Source organism: Lissotriton helveticus, chromosome 9, assembly GCF_964261635.1.
Source record: "Lissotriton helveticus chromosome 9, aLisHel1.1, whole genome shotgun sequence".
Classification (NCBI taxonomy): Eukaryota; Metazoa; Chordata; class Amphibia; order Caudata; family Salamandridae; genus Lissotriton; species Lissotriton helveticus.
The window spans coordinates 718363062-718379218 of NC_136070.1; the positions used below are offsets into that span (position 1 = coordinate 718363062).

General features: G+C 44.8%; 1 long non-coding RNA gene across 3 annotated transcripts in view; it reads right to left on the reverse strand.

Annotated features, from left to right (window-relative positions):
* The window catches only part of LOC144782944 (uncharacterized), a 501527-nt gene that overhangs the window by 375067 nt on the left and 110303 nt on the right, over nucleotides 1-16157 (reverse strand). For 2 of the 3 annotated variants that reach the window (XR_013601328.1, XR_013601327.1), the window contains exons 4-5: nucleotides 8411-8461; nucleotides 7426-7474 (exon numbers count right to left, since the gene is read on the reverse strand). This is a non-coding gene — a long non-coding RNA (uncharacterized LOC144782944). The remainder of the gene's footprint in view (nucleotides 1-7425; nucleotides 7475-8410; nucleotides 8462-16157) is intronic. The other variant, XR_013601329.1, reaches the window with a different exon arrangement.

The window sequence follows — 16157 nt, forward strand, 5'->3', positions numbered from 1 at the left end:
ACGTTTAAAAAGTGGGTGCCCTGGGTGGGACCAGGGTAACCACACTACAGGCCGGGCCCCGGGGGATAGAGTCCCCAGGACCAAAATCCGCCTGGGGAGAGGGCCATGTGGGACTCCTCACCCATTAAAAAGGTCTAGTCCCAAAAATGGCCCAGGAAAGGGGGGACACGCAGCCCCCTTCCTTATTTTTTATTTTATCAGAAAAAACCTCCAGCAAGTTGCCGGAGGCCACGCCCCCTTCACCACCACCCTGCAAACACTCCTCCAGGTGCAGTGCTGGTTGGGGGATAAAGTTCCCTTGGATGGTGAGGGTCCTTGGGGTCCAGGTACCCCTTCTATTACGTCCAGTAAGTCCCAGACAGCGGGATTGCTGAAAGGACTTGGAGGCCATGCCCCCTTTCTCCACCACTCTGCAAAAGCGCCTCCTTAGAATGCTAAAAACATTCAATAGCTTCTCTTACCTCAAACTTGGGAATCGCTGTCTCCATGGATAGCAGTTGTGCTCATTCACACCGACCAGCAACCTATAACCATCAGGGATGCCCCAAATATCCAGACTAAGTTTTCCCATGGTATTGTACTTTGCTCTTCTGAAAACATGAGCATCAGTGACTCACTTCCCCCAAAGACTGGTACATTAGGCAGCAATCTACCTCCTGCACCACAAGTCTATGTTTCCCAGGAATCTCACATGCTTCAGGCAGCAGGCTTTTATGACCTGCTCATGGCAAACAGTGGTGAAGGTTTTCTGCGTCTCCATTGTTAGTACTAGTGTTTCTCAAAGAGAATCTTCCATCTGGCTTTCGTATGCACCAGAATGGTAGCTTACAAGTGCCCAACTTCAGCTTTTGCTGCTATGATGTCCTCCATACTGACTGCTCCAATGATAGCTACCCGAGAAATAGCCATTATGCACTTTTTCTTGTGCTCAAATTCAGTGTGAGTAACAGGGTAAAAGGTAATCTGCCGTTTGTTTGGCCCAGGGCGACGGACAAACGTGAAAAGATCCCCTTGCAATGGTAGGATCCACTTCTTTATGTGAGAGAGTGGATGTGGCACAGATCACTGGACCACTGGGATTTGCAGCTTTCAATCCCTAGATAGGTAGGAAGCAAGATCACTCCAAGGCCACAAGGGCTGGTGACAACCGCCAGTTCAGTATACTTAAAAATAATAGTAAATAAAGTTTATTACATTTTGCGATCAAACATACATAAGTAATATTAGGATACATATTTAGTACACTAAATTTGAATTTTAGTGCCCACATGGTGGGGGCGACAGAACGTGTTCAAAGCAATGATCATGGACCATTGACATTGATCCTTGTCAAAGTCTTTCCGAAATATTTTGCACATAACAACTGTACAATTTCGTACTATCAAACTATGTCCATCATTACTGGTGTGCCTGTCCGATTGATATCATACATATGAAGCAACTATCTTTACAGCGTGCTAATATTGAGTACTGCAAGGTAGGTGAGCAGATGTTAACTGCGATGATGGGGGGAGGAGGTTGTTTAGTCTAATTTCCTCATAATAGACCAGATGTGTCAGGGCCTGGACATTGTTGTGGATGATCTGACTTCATATCTAATAAGGAGGGTGAGTTGGAGTGGGGTGAGAGATGGGGTGCAGGGTGTGTGCGCGCTCAGGGTGATGCTTCCCTTGATGAAGCTGGTATATATAATAAAATTCAAAGACTCCGCAGACTGGAGTCTAGGTTGATCATTAAATATCAAACAACAGTACCTATTGGGCATAACTGTGATGAGGAATTAGAAACCCATCTAGGCTAAAAGACTGAAACCGTGTTTATCTATAAAGTATTGTCCAGTAACAAGGTTGTTATTGTAAGTTTGGAAAGTTGAATCAGAAACCCACCTTGGCTAAGAGACTTAAATTGTGTTCATCTAAAAAGTATTGTCCATAAATAAGGTTGTTTCTGTGAGGTGGATAACTTGAGATGAGATCAGATCATTGATGAACAGAAGGGGTAGGAAATGGGAGTTGGGAGGTAGACTCAATGCATAACTAATTTTAATGAATTAAATTGTTTAACCAGCATGTATAATGTAACTACAGCTTATGGACCATTCCAGTTTTTAGGACATGAAGGCTAGCGTCTAAGAAGTTTTGTATTCCTAATTACCGGAAAAGTTTTTAATTCACAGGGTGTTGGTTTAATTTGTAGATTTAATTCATTGTTTGTTTATACAGTTACTAATGATGTATGGAAGAAGAGGATAAAGATGGATTTACAGCAGCCATGTCAAAAGATGATGAAGAAAGAGATACAATTGGACATAGACATTCTTAGCCCACTTGGGCAAAAGTGAATCAGATCCACATCAAGTAGGCGTCGCCGATGTGGATAAAAATAAGCCCACTGGGGCAAAAGTACGGTCGAAATCGGATCCACATCAAAAAGGCGTTGCCGATGTGGATAGAAATAAACTGGCTTGATGAGAATTGAAACAATATCTGAGAAGCAGAGACAATATTCTATGGTATGCCCAGGATTGGTTAACTTTTAGCCAGCATATGTTGTGCGAGGGAATATGAGGTTTCCAGGTTTAATTGAGAAAGAGAGTTATGAGGTTAAGCCCACTGGGGCATAATACCTCGAGGTCTAATGTCATAGGAAATGTTAAGGGAACTGGTGATTAGCCAGCTATAAGAAATGTAATCATTATTATGATTCTTTTACTATTTCCTTTTGTTGACCATTTTATTATAATTACAAATATGCTTGCGCTGAAAAGGGTTCATACGTATCTCTGAAACAATGCAAATGACACAAGGTGGCTAAATTAAGGATACTCGGTTAATTTCCATACTAGTATCGATTCACTGTTTAAGTTGCAGCGCCAGTCTGCTTTCTATGATTATTCTCCACTAAGTCGCATGTTTGTTTAAATACCTATCGTGATCACAAACACTTTTACTCGTGAGCAAGGGAGGTGAGCTCCTGAAACGCGTAGAGTTGTTTTGCTTTTGAACCTGCATTAAAGCGTTTCTTCAGCAAGAAGTTGTTTGTGAGCTTTCTGACTTGGATTAAGAAGTTGAAAATTGAATTTATATATATATAGATCTATATATATGTACGCTTCTAGATAGCCCAATGACATATTATTGTCGTGGCGTTGGTGTATTACGAGTTAGTGTGTGTCCCGCTAAGTTTGTATTCTATGGTTGATAAATAGTGTCACCAGTCTACAGGTTGAGTCCGTGATGGCAGTCGCGGAGTACTGGATGTCTATATTTCGTGTTCTACAACTAAATCTCGGCGGAGGGCCACCAACCAAAATTATATGGAGGGGTCCACCGGTGATTTCCAGGCCATTGCTAGTGTGTGTTTAGCCAAGACCAGTGCTAAGTCTTGGAACTTGTTAGGGTTCTTGCGACTTGCATTGCGTTTCATGATGCCGAGCAGGAAATATGCACCTTGGGCTGCAATTGTAGTTCCTGTTGCTACTGTTTTAGAGACCTTCCTCCAGAATGACGAAAGTTGAAGACATGTCCAAACCATATGTAAAAAAGTGTCATCTGTATTCTGGCATCAGTTCAGTATACTTGTGATGGCCAAATTACATCTTGAAGATTTCAGCCAGCAAATTATTTTTGTTATCATAAAAAGATTGCGCTTGTCTTTCATGACTAACCTAGTCTGAATGGCTGTGGCTCATTACACCTTCCTTAGATTACTTTGTAGTCTTGGAAGTTGTGGGTAAAGGATGGCTACAGAAGAATAGTATATGAATTATGGACTCTCCATTGAAGCATCGTTAGAAGCTCCTCCATCTTCTTCCTATGTGACAGGTCTCAGAAGCAGCTGAGCATGCTTCTGCCCTCTCTTGAGTTTTTGCCACTTTGCTTCAGGGATCACTGACATAATATCGACGACAAAAATATAGAATGGACATAATATCGACACCAAAATATTGATGTACAAAATATCGTCTCCCTATCTACAAACAGGCAAGTACAAAATATCGAAGACAAAACATCGTTGGTTAAAATATAGTTTGTAAAAATATTGAATTTGTAAAATATGTTGAAAGTAACATTAACTTAATTAAATAATCAATATAATTAAGTAAAACACACTTAAAATATTGAAAAAATGTTAAAATTAATAAATCATATATGTAATCTCTTTAAAAAAAATTACATCGCTGTTGGATAGCGGGGGAGTAAAATATACTATTCCCACTCCAGCGAGTGGAACAGTACGGAAAGCGTTGGATAGCGGGAGGGTAAAATTTACTATACCCACTCCAGCGAGTGGAAAAGTAGGGAAACCATTGGATAGCGGGAGGGTAAAAGTTACCATTCCCACTCCAGCGAGTGGAACAGTAGGGAAAGCGTTGGATAACGGGAGGGTAAAATTTACTAATGCCACTCCAGCGAGTGGAACAGTAAGGATAGCGTTGGATAGCGGAAGAGTAAAAATTACTATTCCTAGTCCACTGAGTGCAACAGTAGGTAAACGTTGGATAGTGGGAGGGTAAAAATTACTATTCCCACTCCAGTGAGTGCAATATTAGGGAAAGCGTTGGATAGCGGGAGGGTAAACATTACTATTCCCACTCCAGCGAGTGCAACAGTAGGGAAAGCGTTGGATAGCTGGAGGGGAAAAATTACTATTCCCACTCCAGTTAGTGCAACAGTAGGGAAAGCGTTGGATAGCGTAGGGGTAAAAATTACTATTCCCACTCCAGTGAGTGCAAAAGTAGGGAAAGTGTTGGATAGCGTAGGGGTAAAAATTACTATTCCCACCCCAGCGAGTGCAACAGTAGGGAAAGTGTTGGATAGCGTAGGGGTAACAATTACTATCCCCACTCCAGTGAGTGTAACAGTAGGGAAAGTGTTGGATAGCATAGGGGTAAAAATTACTATTCCCGCTCCACAGAGTGCAACAGTAGGGAAAGTGTTGGATAGCGTAGGGGTAAAAATTACTATTCCCTCTCCAGAGAGAGAAACTGTAGGGAAATTAATGATTTAATATTTAAATAAAAATAAATTAACTATCAATACCAATAAAACATTAATTCATATTAGTTACTATTTACAAAATATGTAATGAATTAATTATAAATACCAATAAATATGATTGATGAAAAATTAATTACCTATTAATTAACCAATTAATTTTCAATGCACAAAAATTATTTCAATAATTACTTAATTACAATTAAATTACTTCCCACCCTATTCCCCTATAAACCCACAACCTGCTCTTAATAATAAATTAATACAATCAATATAATTATCAATCAATTAATACCAATTAATTAACAATGAATACAAAATAAGAACCAATTAATAAAAATGTATTACCAATTAATAATTAATTACCAATACATTAATTATCAATTCCAATAAATAAAAATAAATAATTACTATATAACAATTAAATTACTTCCCACCCTATTCCCCTATAAACCTACAACCTGATACAGAACTAAACCGCAAAATTAAATTAAAAATAAGTAATAATTTCTAAAAATAATATTTAATTGACTATAATTAAATTACTTCCTACCCTATTGTCCTATAAACCTACAACCGGCTAAGAAAGTAAAATACGCAAAAATGACTTTACATACATTTCTTAACTTTAAAAAAAATTAAACATACATTACAAAAATAATATACATTTTTAACACATATACTAACATACAAAACACTTTAAAAATTCGATATTATAAAAATGCGATATATTTTAATGCCTATATTATGAACTTCGATATTTTGACAGTCGATATTACTTACTGCATGTCGATATTATTAACCACTATATTATGTCCATTCGATATTATGTCCATTCTATATTTTGAATTCGATATTATGTCCATTCTATATATTTTTTTCGATATTGTGTCTAGTTACCTCAAAGCTCTTACTCACTCAGAAGCCAAATGTGATACGGCAATGTGTATAGGGTAGTCCAATATTTCCTATGTGGACTACACTTGGGGAGAAGACAATGCCCAGTACAGCTTGAGATTGCATAAATCTGTATTTGTAACTACTCACCCTTACGGGTCTCAAGGCACTGGGGGCCGTTGTGGAAATTAAGTGAGCTATTGCCCAGAGTCACATGGTGATGCGCTGAGCTGCCGCCGGAGCCGGGGATCGAAACATGAACCCTGTGCTCCAAAGTCAACTGTCCTGGCCACTGCACCACAACTCTCCACTACAGGCTAAGTCCAGTTCCAGCCCCTGTGAAACTCTGAGGAGTCAGAAGAGAATAAGATGTGAGTGTCCTTACAGGTGAGTGGCAGACATTTCCTGGAATTGGCAGGTACATGTATCTAGCACTCACCGAACTCGCAAGAGTAGATTTGCAGCTGAATTACTTTGCGGCCACCATTTATGTTTTCAGAAAACTATGGTGATTGCCTTGGGGTGACTTGCGGGTGGCTATTAGAGCTCACCCTTAAAATGCTACAAAGTAGTAGTGAAGTATTTTACTCATTTCCATTTCTAATGTACAAGAACTACTTCAAACACTGCTTATTGCAAGTAGAATTTTATGGTGCCGTTTAAAGCAACGCTGTTAACAACACTTCATTTAAAATGGACTTCTGGGTGAGTATAGATTTTGGACTTAAGGAAATTCTGTAAGCAGGGGTGTCTGCTTAGTTATCTTCCCTATCCCTCACTCTCCAAGATATGCCCCAAGTTTTGTTGGTAATTGTTAAGAAACTCTTGATAAAATATATAACAATATTCTTTACCTGACTCAATATTTTTCCTTCCTCTCTAACTGACCTGGTTAGTCCCAGAGGAATTTTTTATTAGAACAGCTCCGCGATATGAAGCCTTATGACAACTGTCATAGCATGCATGCCACTGAAAATCCAATTAATTGGCAGACTGATGAATTAGCCATGCAAGCAGTTATAATATGGGAAGTTGGCATTGTCTGTGACATTCATAGATATGTTATTTTCTAACATCTAATATAGCCTTATAGCCCGCCGTAGTGGGCTATACTGGATATTAAAGACCCGCTGCAGCGTTAAAGGCCAAAGGCGAGGTACTTTAACAAGCCAGCGGGACTTTAAACGCCGGTGTAGCCCTGCTACGAAGGGCTATAAGGCTATTAGAACATTCTGCCACTAGAGGGCAGAATGTTCTAACAAATTAAACAAAGCCTTCAGGGAGCGCTTCCCCTCAGGCTCGCCGAAGCCTTTGTTCACAGCCAGAGCTGTGAACAAAGAAACATTGGAATGTTGGAGCTCCGGGTTTATACCAGCCATTATAAGCCTGGAGCACTCCATTGTTTTCAATGGAGCTTCCAACGTTCCAATGTTCTAATTGGATCTTAACAACCTGAATTGTTGAGGGTGCAGTCCAGTGGGGAGTTGTGAAGGGAGACAGGAAAACTCAAATAAGACCACCCCTTATTTACCTCACTCATCGGCACCTCTTCTAACGCAGTCCGGTCGAGCAGGCAGAATCTGGAATAAAAGAAGCATATGACAAAAGTTAGAAAACTATAAGAGGACTACTCTTGTCCCGTACAGGTGGAAGGCGGAGCCGGAAAGGGCTGGAACCAATCGAAATACCAGGAAGGAGGAGGGAGACCAACGGACACAGAGGGGGAAGGAAGGATGACGGAGATCAGAGGTGTGGCCAGAGGAACCCGAAAGACGCAGAGGTCAAGGAATCTGCAGGCGAGTGGCAAGAGATTGCCAAGAAAGCATACCCGGACAAAAACAGGACCGAAGAAGCCAAACCAGATGAGACTCCTGAGGAGTGGAGTGAGGAGAGGTGGTCGCCCACAGAGGACGCGCACAAGCGTCCGCAACTTGAGAGTGTTGCAGCAGTCGCGGTACGTGACTCAGAAGGGAGGGACATAACAGCAGTGGGTCGGGTTGGGTCTGGTGATATGGGGAGGCTGGTAGGAAGATCGGGGGACACTCTTCTTTCTTCTTTTCCTTCACTTATTGTTTTCTGGATATTTCAATAGGCATAAGGTGACGCCAGACTTCTAGTTAGACCGCATCATGTGCATACTAATGTTTTGTGTGTGTGGCAGTTAATGACACCTAGAAAAGGGATGTTCCTAAAGAATACAAATTAACAACACCTAGAAAAGGAGTGTAACTAGGAAAAGAGCAAAAGAGTGCTGATCAAACTACTGGAGCCCGTTAGAAGTGGACATAGGTAATCCACTTGAGATCTGTAAAGGTGTTTTTCCCTAGACAAAGGGAGATATCAAAAAGAGGAAGGAGTGTATAACGAAAGAAAAATCATTAGTTTGGGGAGAGTTTTTGACGTTTTCTGTTTTTTAAAAATGTTCTTCACTTTATGGCAAATGGTTAGGATTCCTGCTGTCACACAGGTGGGGTGAAGGTATCTATTCTGGCCAAATCTAGAAAAAGCACATATACCTACTGCCACCTCCCTCCTCTTTTGCCTTTGAGCTTCCGGGCAAAACCCTCCTGGAAGAAGTAGACAATTGAGAAGGAGAGAAGAGAAGGTAGAAGTTAAACAGGGCCCTTTTCTTACCAAATACACCAACCTATAATTATCCTGACAATAAACATATGGCAACATTAAGAAACACATTCAGCCTCCTCGCTTCTTTTTCCGCCCATCCCTCTCACAGGACACTTTACAAGAAATGTTTCATTTTCACTCAAAGAAGACAAAAAATAGACTCGCCACATCACATGGCATGAATTGACCTGACAATGTCTGTGAAACAAAGACAGACTGGGAATCCTAGAATATTTTGAAACCAGAGCTTGACATCATTGATTGACACCAGTGGTAGGTCTCTACCATATACCTTCTCTTCTGCTGACAATTTTATACGTCGGCATCAATATTAGTACACTGCTCTATTTTTAAACTTAAATATGTTAGACCTGCATATAATTTTTATCAACATTTTTTTATTTTTTTTAAAGAAAAACTTACTAACATACTTCTTTCTGTGTCTGCAGCAGTTACCTGCCCCTGCCCGTTCCGCCGCGGCTTCTGCCGTTTTTTTGCAGAGGGCTAAGGGTCCAGATACACTTGATCAGTACTTCCGGGTCAGGGGACAGCTGATGCTTGCGCAAGATGCCCGACTCACTGCTACTTAAGCAGCATGCCGGCGTGGACGCGCGCAATGGCGCACCACCGGCGCCCTGAAGGTGCACCAAAGGCAAGCCCGTCTGCGCCTGGACCAGGCCTAGGGCCATTCCCCCTGTCCGTTCTCCCCCAATATTGGAGCTTGGATTAAGCTGTACAAGAGACACTCTTTTTTAGCCTCAACCTACCTATGACTGATCTTTGCTTGGAACTAGATCTCTCGAAGGAGCCAAAGGCATGCCCTTACTGTGATATTGACTTCCTTTTTACTAAAATAAAAGGCTGCTTAAGTATGAAACAGGCCTCATACCCTCAAACATCTTTGCAAAAATCTCTTCTAGGACTGCTCCTGAATGCGCGTTCCCTAATTAAACACAATATCGAATTTGCAGAGCTGCTTGCAGCACATAATATAATTTACAACAAGGGGTGGTGATGGACAGAGTCTCTGAATTAAGCAGAGTACTCTCACCCAGTCAAGAGATCAGGGCTAGATCCAACACCGTTTTTTAGCTCATTGCACCATCCCAGTTTCAGAACCTGGCTGTATGCAAATTAGTCTGTCCCTGGCCCAGTGCATCATGGGAACAGGGCAGACCAGACTACAAAAGCCAATTCTTACACTGGGAAGGAAACAAGCTTCCGGGGACCGGTTTCTGCCATTTCAGGCGTCTTCGGCCCGGCTTGCTTGAATCCTGATGGTGCAATGAGCAAGGGACTCACATCTGAGTATACCCTTCCACGCTTAGGGTGGACAAAATAATTTACAACAAGGGGTGGTGATGGACAGAGTCTCTGAATTAAGCAGAGTACTCTCACCCAGTCAAGAGATCAGGGCTAGATCCAACACCGTTTTTTAGCTCATTGCACCATCCCAGTTTCAGAACCTGGCTGTATGCAAATTAGTCTGTCCCTGGCCCAGTGCATCATGGGAACAGGGCAGACCAGACTACAAAAGCCAATTCTTACACTGGGAAGGAAACAAGCTTCCGGGGACCGGTTTCTGCCATTTCAGGCGTCTTCGGCCCGGCTTGCTTGAATCCTGATGGTGCAATGAGCAAGGGACTCACATCTGAGTATACCCTTCCACGCTTAGGGTGGACAAAATAATTTACAACAAGGGGTGGTGATGGACAGAGTCTCTGAATTAAGCAGAGTACTCTCACCCAGTCAAGAGATCAGGGCTAGATCCAACACCGTTTTTTAGCTCATTGCACCATCCCAGTTTCAGAACCTGGCTGTATGCAAATTAGTCTGTCCCTGGCCCAGTGCATCATGGGAACAGGGCAGACCAGACTACAAAAGCCAATTCTTACACTGGGAAGGAAACAAGCTTCCGGGGACCGGTTTCTGCCATTTCAGGCGTCTTCGGCCCGGCTTGCTTGAATCCTGATGGTGCAATGAGCAAGGGACTCACATCTGAGTATACCCTTCCACGCTTAGGGTGGACAAAATAATTTACAACAAGGGGTGGTGATGGACAGAGTCTCTGAATTAAGCAGAGTACTCTCACCCAGTCAAGAGATCAGGGCTAGATCCAACACCGTTTTTTAGCTCATTGCACCATCCCAGTTTCAGAACCTGGCTGTATGCAAATTAGTCTGTCCCTGGCCCAGTGCATCATGGGAACAGGGCAGACCAGACTACAAAAGCCAATTCTTACACTGGGAAGGAAACAAGCTTCCGGGGACCGGTTTCTGCCATTTCAGGCGTCTTCGGCCCGGCTTGCTTGAATCCTGATGGTGCAATGAGCAAGGGACTCACATCTGAGTATACCCTTCCACGCTTAGGGTGGACAAAATAATTTACAACAAGGGGTGGTGATGGACAGAGTCTCTGAATTAAGCAGAGTACTCTCACCCAGTCAAGAGATCAGGGCTAGATCCAACACCGTTTTTTAGCTCATTGCACCATCCCAGTTACAGAACCTGGCTGTATGCAAATTAGTCTGTCCCTGGCCCAGTGCATCATGGGAACAGGGCAGACCAGACTACAAAAGCCAATTCTTACACTGGGAAGGAAACAAGCTTTCTGCAGCACATAATATAGACATGACTTTTGTCACGGAAACTTGGGCAGATAGTACTTCGGATCCTGAGCTGTCTCTAGCCCTTCCTCAAGGTTACTTGTTAACCAGAAACAATAGACAGGATAAATGGGGAGGGGGATTAGCGATTATTATCAAGGATACACTGCTGATAAAGAGCTCGACAATAGTAAGCGGTCCTGACTGCGAATTGCTTTCATTCAGAATCTCCATAAGCAAAAATTATACATTTAACAGTACATTGTTGTATAGACCGCTGGAGGGGCAAAAAATAAGTTTGAAGAGACAATTAGTCACATTATTGAATCTAGCATTGATTCTCTGGATTTTTCCATCCTCGGTGATTTGAACTACCATTTAGAAAATGCAAACAACCAATTACAATCTCGCTCCTAGAGTTGATGGCCACTGTCTCGATGCAACAGTTGGTTAAGCATTCAACTCACAAGGCTGGACACACCTTAGATGGAATATTTACATCTAATCCTCTACTGAAAGTACAGGAGGTTCTGACAATCTCATCATTAGACCATAAGGCCATTTGGTTTGCACTTACCTCCTCTCACCATCTTACACGCCCTCACTCCACCTTTAGGACATTCAAAGTATGTAATTGGAAGAATATCTGTCCACAGCAGCTGCAACTAACAGTAGCAGCTTCCAAACCGAACCTAACACCCGAAGTAAATGCAGCCACCAAGAACTTCACGCACTGGGTTGAAGCAGCGGCAAACACCCTAGCTCCAGAAAAAAACCCTCACCAGTAAGCGGATGAAGAAATCAGAACCCTGGTTGCATATCCAGAAGCAACTCTGCAGAAAAGCAGAGAGGCGCTGGAGAAAAAACTACGCAGAAGCTGAAAAAACTGTATACACACATTTTAGTGGCCACTTCACAGAGAAAATTATGCAGGCGGGCAACTCAAGTAAAATACGTTTTCAACTTTAAAGGAATTAGTAACACTAACCCACTCCATTAGTAAAGAATAGCACTGCGGCGTTCTGCAACTGCCTTGCAGAGTTTTTTAGGGATAAGGTTTTATCTATCAATGATTCCCTTACAGAAAATGGTATTGATCCTCAAGAGAATCACCTCTCCACACCTCCTCGACGACCTGGTCACGGTCTGAATACTTTCATTCCAACCAACGCAGAACAGATCTCACATATAGTCAGATCAGTTAAATCGGGTGCACCATCAGACCCATGCCATCCTAAAATATTCCAACTGGCATCTGATGACATCAGCAAGCAACTTTGCCTACTTTATAACGAGATCCTCAGGTCTGCCATTTTTCCAGAGGCATGGAAGAAGGTTTCAATCCTCCCCTGCTAAAAAAACAAACCTGGATTCTAATGACCACAATAATTATAGACCCATAGCAAGGATCCCGTTTCCAGCTAAGGTCTTGGAAAAGATCATAAACTTCCAACTTACTACCTTCGTGTCATCAGAAAATCTGTTAGATTCCTTGCAATACGGTTTCTGGCAAGGGCATGGAATGGAGATGGCCTTGGTCATGGCAGCAGAGGAGCTTCGCTCCAAACTGGATTCCCGTGCAAAGGCCGCCGTGATCCTATTGGATCTTTTGGTGGCCTTTGACACTGTGAACTATGACATTCTCATCAAAGGCTCAAGAAGGTGGGAGTCTCAGGCTTAACGCTGGGTCTGATCAAATCCTACTCAAACAACAGGCGGCAATTTGTCTAGATGGGCGACTCCTGTTCAGAACAATTTACACTTCTGTGTGGGGTGCAGCAAGGCTCCTCCTGTTCAATCTATAGGTCACCCCCTAGCTGATGTCATCAGGCAGTTTGACTTCTCACTGGTGTCCTACGCGGATGACACCCAGATTGTAGTATCCATCTCAAGCAATCTGGAGGAAACGGCAGCTCGTTCAATCAGTGTATTTCCCACGTAGACCACTGGATGAGTGCAAACTGCCTAAAGCTTAATGGAAGCAAAACAGAGGTTCTCCTGTTGGGATCCGATACCTTCTTTTGGTCTCAGGACTGGTGGGCTCAGGACATGGTAACCCTTCCCACCCCAGTGCATAAGGTTAAAAATCTGGGCTTCATCTTCGATGACAGACTTACCTTCCAACATCAAACTAATAAAGTCGCCACTCAGGTTCACTTGACACTAAAATTAATCCGGAAGGTGAAACCATACATTCCCCCAGCTGCAGTAAAAACACTGGTGACAACCTTGGCAATGGCCAGACTGGAATATGGAAATGCCCTTTCTTTGGTCCTTCAGAAACAGCACATGCTTAAACTGCAGCAGGTTCAAAACGCTGCTGCCAGGATGTTGCTGAATATTCCTAAATTCCAGTCTGTATGCCTAGGCCTAAAAAATCTACACTGGCTCTCTGTGAAAAAGAGATTCGAATTCCAAACCTTGTGTCTAGCATACAAGGTTTTACAGGAAACAGGACCAGCATACCTGAAACTGCGTTTATTATGTAACATCCAGGTAGAATGCTTCGTTCAGCTGAGAGCAAACTTCTTCAGATACCCAAATTCAGAAAAGTTCATTGGGGAGGAAGCAGTTTTCTCCTCAACACTTTAAAATTGTGGAACTCACATCCTCTAGCCATATAAAATTGTCCAACATTACTCTCCTTTAGAAAAGCTTTGAATACCTGGCTTTTCTCAAGCTAAATCTCACCTTTTGCTGCTAATTTCCGGCAGACTCCTCCGCTGCAGCAACTAGACGCCCTTGGGCATTCGAGCGCTATATAAATTTCAAATTCAATTCAATTTTACATCTCCTTTACCATGTTCATCTATAAAGTTACTTACAGATTCACCAAGTGGATCACATGTTTCTATCACAGCCTGCACTGGGAGAATACTGTTGATACAAATACTTATGCGTATATATCTTATAAACCTATGCTGATAATGCAGCATTTCCAGAAGCCATGATGAAGACACAATCTGGGAAATGAGGGCTCAAGAAATGAAAAAGAGTTAAGAATCAGACAGCTAGATATGACAAGGTGCGGAATAAATTTAATGATAAGGTTTTAAAGGTAGCTGGTGGGGGGCGTGGCCAGGATGGCGGCGGAATAGGACATGTTTCCCTGTCCCTCTGGCGCCACCTGCAATAAGCATTGAATATCTGCCCTCCTAATGCCCATCCGCGCTGGATATTGAGCGTGGACGCTCCCGCTGACCTTCCAGCACCGGTGGCGTGCGTATTTTGGTGATTGGTGGTGGCTTCCCATGTCTGTTTGAGCCGTCTGGCCCCGGCCTTGCTGCGGCTCGGCGAGCCTGGTGGAGGGTTGCTGCTGCCAGGGACCTCGGCCCCACAGTGTCTCCAGCTGATCCAGGCATGTGTGGCGACTTCTTAGGAGTAGCGGCAAGGCGGACTGGCCGAGAATCCAACCTGCGGAGCAGCCGAGAGCGGGGGGACTCGAGGGCTGCTTCCTCGCCGTCATTTTGCGAAGTCCGAGAGGAGGAGCGGGCCGTGTATCACAGGAGCCGGGACCGAGTGAAGTCCAGTGGCGTGTGGAGCAGGCACCCCCTCCCGACAAGAGTGTCGTGCCCGGGGCCCAGGAGTGCTGCTGTGTGGAGCGGAGGGGCGGCGGAGACCCGTCACGGAAGAGTGAGGTGAGAGGGGGCGGCGGACCTCGGGCTGTGGGTCTAGGTCCGTGTATCGGCAGACGGCGTGCTGCTGTCCCGCTGGAGGGACAAGGGAGAAGTGCTGGCTACGAGTGGGCGGCATATGCTGGCTTGCTGCGATTCCTGCGCTCTACAGCGCTAGACAGGGAGGCCCAGTGACGGGCCCGGTCCACCTCCCGGCGGCGGCTGATTGACTGAGGGCTGGCATTGACTGCGGCTGTTGCTAGGGGTGATCGCTTGTGGCGGTGAAGATGAGCGGCGGAGGCGGGTGTCGGCGCCCTCCCCCCGTGTGGCCATTACCTGGGCTTTTGTTGTGGTGGTGCTGGAACCTGAGGAGCTGCGCTGCTGTGGGGGCTGGGCCTGCCATCGGCCTGTGAGTCGGTGGGAGGAGGCTCTCTGGTCCTGATCCACAATGCCCTGGTAGCTCGGGGTGGCAGTCGCTCCTGTATTCTGGCCTAGGTGAGGCCTAGCAGCCTGCTTCCCTGCCCCATGGTGGTATTGATCGGTCCGCGTGTCGGCGGACGGCGATGTGTGGAGGTGTGCTAGCAGAAGCGGTGGTACTGAGGGCCTGGAGCTGGCATTGCTGTTTGTGGTGGCCCATGTGCCTCCCTCCGTCTAGCAGTGGCTGGGAGTGGGGCCCACGTGGAGAGAGCCCCTGGCAGCAGTGTAGTCTGCGGAGCTGCAGCAGTAGTGGGCACACCCTGTCCGTGGGGTCACTTTCTGGGCCTTGCTGGGGGACTGAGGCCTGTGGGACCTGGGCTGCTGGGTGCGGGGGACCTACCTTCGGCCCGTGAGTCGGCAGGCGGTGGTTCTCTGTTTTGAACTATGCCTTGTCCCGGCTGAGGGCTTGAGAGAGAGTACTGCATCAGCCTTTTTCCCTGACTAGAGTCCGGTGCCCTACGCCCATGAGCGTGCAGTGAGGGGTGGCAGTTGGTAGTAGACGGGCACCTGCCCCCCGGGTGGTGATACGTGGGCCAAGCACGTGGCAGGCCCTTGACAGGGGGAGTCCCGAGAGCGGAGAAGGGCGTGAGGGCTCCCCCCATCCTGGATCTATGCCCCATATTGCGCTCAGGGCTCTGACCCACTTACGTTTTGATTACCACATGGGCCGGGTGGTACTGAGCATTGGTAAGTTGCTGCTTTGTTTTAGCCCTGGGTCTGGGCCCCACCGGGAGTGGGCCTTGATAGGGCTCCCTGGTGGGCTGATCTCGCTTCTGTCTGAGCCACACGTTCCTGCATATAGGCCTTTGCTTTAGCCAACATGTCTTCCTCCAGGAACAGGAAAGACAAGCCTCTGAAGGATCTCCTGCAGAAATCGGCAGGTCAGTCCACTTCTCACTCGAACGCCAAATCGCTGCAGCCGGAAGATAATGATTTACCGGC